Genomic DNA, 5000 nt, shown 5'->3' on the forward strand with positions numbered 1-5000 from the left:
ATTTAACATAAACAATGTATATTCGTGTATATTCAAAAGTAATTCTTCAGGAAAATTCAGTAGAATAATTTTATAATAGTCAGCACTACTTAAATAAGCTCATGACTATTCCGTTAAATGAGACTTGCACATATTAAGGCGTCTTCGGTAACGAAAAAAAAGAAAAAAAAAAAAAAAAAATACGTGAAGGAAAAAGATCAACTGCCCCTCTGAGGCGCTATGAATTTGCTAGGGCATATACCATAATGTGATTTTCCCTGGGTGTGACGAGGGTAGATAAAATCCAAAATAAATATATTGGAGGGACAACATATGTGCGGCAGTTTGGGGAAAAGGCACAAGAAGCAAGGCTGAGGTGGTTTGGGCATGTGAGGAAGAGGGAGGAGGATTATGTGGGGAGGAGGTACCCGGAAGGTACATGGATGCTATACAGGAAGGCATGGAAGCAGTAGGTGTGACTGAGGAATGAGCAGAAGACCGAGTGCATTGGAGAAAGATGTCGCCACGACCCCTAAATGGGAGCAGCCGTAATAATAATAAAAAAAATATATGTCACAATGTGATATCCCTGTTATGACTCAACTCACTGTATTTAATACTCATGTGTAAAGGAATTCCTCAGGGGTAAAATACCCAGTTAAAAGTCATATTTTGAATCAATGTCTTTTACACCGTTAATTATAAGTAGAGAATATAAGTTGAAAAAAAAATCATGTACTGTTTTACTACTCAGTATAACAATACTGCACAGAATTACACATTACTTTTCCCCCGGTAAACATTGTGTTGAAATTATTTCTGCTTGACTTTAGTCCTCCGTGTATATTCCCTTGATTTCACATTTGAGTAAAACTTTTAACACAATAATTTTTTACATTTTTCCTTCTGAAACGTTGACAGATATATCGCCGATCAACAGAAAACAGACATGGCTAGAAAATGCCTCTACCAGGGAAAGAGGCTACTCATAACACATTACCCATCAAATTTGAAATACTTCTCTCCGTGCACCTTCTTCGTCTTTCTGTTTCTGTGTTTCTCTCTATCTCTCTCCCTCTTATACTTAGCTCTAAAGTCTTTATTAATTATATATATATATATATATATATATATAAAATATATATTATAATAATAATAATATATTTTATATATATATATATATATATATATATATATATATATATATATATATATATATATATAATAACTCAAATGTCGGAATTGGCGTGTCAAATAATATACAGCAGGTAGTTTAGGATTTTCATCTTCGTTATTTATTACTTTGCCCTTTTTCCTTTACTCTGAACATGAAATAACGGATTTGCTACCTGATGATCAATAAAGAATCAAGAGAGAGACGATGACTCTAATAATTTGGGAAAATATAAACAATAAATAATTAATTTAAATCTCCAAGCTGCTAATCAACAAGAAAGGCCGATTAACCAAACAAGCTTGTCCCATGATGGCCATGGGTAGTGGGCCTCTGATAATATTTTCTGATATAATATGATAATATTATCTGATAATAATAATGATAATATTCAAACGCAGTTCCGCAGAGTCCCAATAGATACCGTGACAGTCGGCACTCCTTGACCAGAGCGAAAATAAAATTGTTAGTTTCATTTTGTTTTTTATTATTTCACCCTATTTCAAATGATTATACTTTTGATTGCTTTTTGTTAAAGGAGCTTTACTTCCTTTTTAATACATTTTTATTTATTTCCCCACCACCGATACGCCTTCAGGCCTCGTGTGCGCTAGGTAAGGAGCTCTCCATCTCTCGGTGGTGCTCACGGGTGGATTGGCACCCTCTTGGATTTCTGCCTTTCGAATCCCCGGAATGGGATTATCCACAATGATTCTGGATAAGTTCTTGGTCGTGACACCGTAATTAAGATATTTAGATATTTTTATACGAGTGGTTAGACCGTGTTAGTGGATCTCTTGGAACCGAAATGACTGACAGAAATTTGTCAGTATTATATTTTATGTGTGTGAATTTTTTTTGCCAAATAAATACAAAGGGCATACATAAATGTCGAATTATTATTGAATTAAAGATATTCAAAGTTTAGTAACCAAATGGAGCAAAAGCCAATAAATTACAAAGGAAAATGATGATACAGAAAGAATACTTTAATCTAAGCTAAAATGATAATATAAGCGAAACTGCCTGTTATATATGGAGCATATTCCCATACCTGCTCACTCCTCCTAGACATAAACCACGCAACCACATTTTCGCTCACTCGAGTAACGGCATTCGGCTCGATACTCACATCCACACATATCATGCCAATCCTCCTTCCTACAATCATTTAGACACAATGATTCTTCAAACAAAGCAATACATTGTTTCAATACCTTAATTAAATGGGTGGTCAGTTAGACCGTTATAACTAAAAAAAAAAGAAAAAAAAAGGAGTGTGACAGTTATCTGAAATCAAAACTGTTCCCCTAGATATAAGAAACAAAAAACGATGCAATGCAATAATGATAATGGCTTATATCTTCAAGACCGGAAGATTTTTCACTCAAAGGTACTGGGAAATAAACTGTTAATATATTCCATATCTACATTGTCACAAGTTTCTTTAAACTGCCTTTCTGTGTGATGTAAAGCTGTAGAGACTTTTCTATGTGTCCCTACCAGTCCAGTTTCTTCAGGACTGTTTTGATGAGGCCTTCGTAGTACGGCTCATCATGCTAGAGTACTGTTTTTACCCTTTTTTGCTCTCCGCAAGCACTTTTAACCTCTTCTCTTCATCTTGGTTCTTCTACAATCCTTGGTACTACTTCTCGTGAAACATTTCTCAGACTTTTTCCAGTAAAGTGGAAACTCGATCTTGATTTATGAGTTGATTTTATTTTTTTTTCTGTTGCTCTTCCTAAGATTTCCTCGAGACTCTAAAATTGTTCACCGACCCATTTTTCTTGTTCATTCTCATGGATTTTACACTTCATTGCAAAGATAATTTTATGCTTACCGAAGCCACTTCAGCCTAGCCTAATTCGTTGCTTTATTTTAGTTTCACAGCACGTATTTGTTGTATAGGTACATGTTTATTACTTCCAAACTTTCACCCTGTCCTTATAAGGTCACTTAATCTGTTTCTTGATCATCTTAAGCCCAACCTTCAACCTTTTCCTGTTGAAAACTATTATTAACTGTTGCAGTTTATTTCCTGATTTGTTGATAGAACAATATGGTCTGTGAATCTTTGATTGATGAAATGCTATCTTGATAGTCAAAGCCGTACGCATAAATCCACCTGTTAGATGACTAACAGGTTTGTACTAAAATTAGCATTGCATTACTAGATTTAGTCTGGAAGTTTTCCCCATCATCTTTTAGGTCTATTGTGATATGTTGAGGTGGTTTCATGCTCATTGCTGTGGTTGTGATAGTGGTTAGGATTTTTATGGTTTTTGCATATGTATCCATTTGTTTACCACAACATGACTTCACCTTGGTCGAGGTGGGTAGCCACTCCTGTACCTGTAAGTGATTTGTATATATTATTTATTTAGGTGTAAGTGAAAAGTAAAATAATACATTTTACTGAAATATGTGGAAATGAAGTGAACAGAAAAGTAATAATACAAAATAAGAACAGTCCTAAGTTAATTTCCAACATTAGAAAATGTTAATTTTCTAAGTATTTTCTTTAGCCCCCATTTTCCACCCAACTGAGCTACAACTTGCTCAGGCCTTACCATTTAAATTCTGACGTTTTGCTTTTACTACCTACGTCAAGTGTATCTTCCTTTAAGATCTCATTACTGGTTGTTGACTTAGTCAGTGTGAAGATTCTTGTACAGTACTAAGCATCTGTCATGTGTGTAAAGTATAATTTAAATTACCCTGGGCCCTGAATCACTATCATTCCTGTTCAGTTCAGTTCAGAGAGATTTGCGAAGACGTCCCTTCGCCCTGGCTATATCATTCCTGTAGGATCTCCCTCAGTGCCTGTATGCTGCCGAGATGGTTCTTTGATTTTGACAGCGCCGAGCTAAAGGCGATCATTAGGGAGCTCTTGAATAAGGTAATCTTAGGTGTAACTTAAACATTGGGTTTTATGCGCAATGACGGATCGGGTGAAAATCAGCTGTTATGAAATGTAAACAAGTGTTGGGTGTTGCTCTTCCGATATTAGAATTAGTAAAGTGGAGGTTGAAGAACCAGTATATAAGGCGAAAGCCGAAAGGGGAACATTCAAACATAGTGATTTTAGATAAGAAAGTACTAATGGGGTCCTTGGTATTTCTGTTTTATATTTTTTATATTCTTTTCTAACCAACAATAATTAAAATCAGTTTGGAAAATAAAACCCTAACTAATGCTTTAGAGGGAATGCTCTGACTTTGTCTGATAAGCTTTACCCTCGACGTTAAGAGTTAGCTGTCATTATCGAATATACCTAACGATCCCCTTAAGCTAGTTTAGGCCCCTTAACTTTCCGATGTGTAGTTAATTTCTGTGGTCGTTACCAGCATGTACTTTATCATTGTATTCAATATATATCAATATATATTTTACAATCAATATGATTTTAATTATTAGACTGACTGCGGACACACTTACGCCCCTAAGGTATACGTGTAAGAAATATCAGAAGCACAAGTCTCCTTTCCCCTAATAACTTCAGCTACATAAAATCACAGAACCACTTTGTTAATATTGCAACGGCATCGACCGCTGCAACTATGATTCTGTCCCTTTTACCACCATTTTTCTTGTCGTCAATCAATCTTTCACAGCATTGGTGGTGACCAGGCAAAAGCTGACTATCTTCCCCCATTTTTCTGTTCAGATGTATCATATGCAATATATGCGGTTCACTAAATTACCAGATTTTTTTTTTTTTTTTTTTTTTTAATGTTTAAACTACATAATTCTCAAGTTCTGATATTGTACATCTCTCTTTTCTTGAAGACGGATGGTATATACGTCCACTTTTCTTGCTTTGCTCATTGCTAGGTCTTTGTCATTC

Source organism: Penaeus japonicus, unplaced genomic scaffold (genome assembly GCF_977035675.1).
Source record: "Penaeus japonicus unplaced genomic scaffold, GWHDUDI00000001_assembly GWHDUDI00000019, whole genome shotgun sequence".
NCBI lineage: Eukaryota > Metazoa > Arthropoda > Malacostraca > Decapoda > Penaeidae > Penaeus > Penaeus japonicus.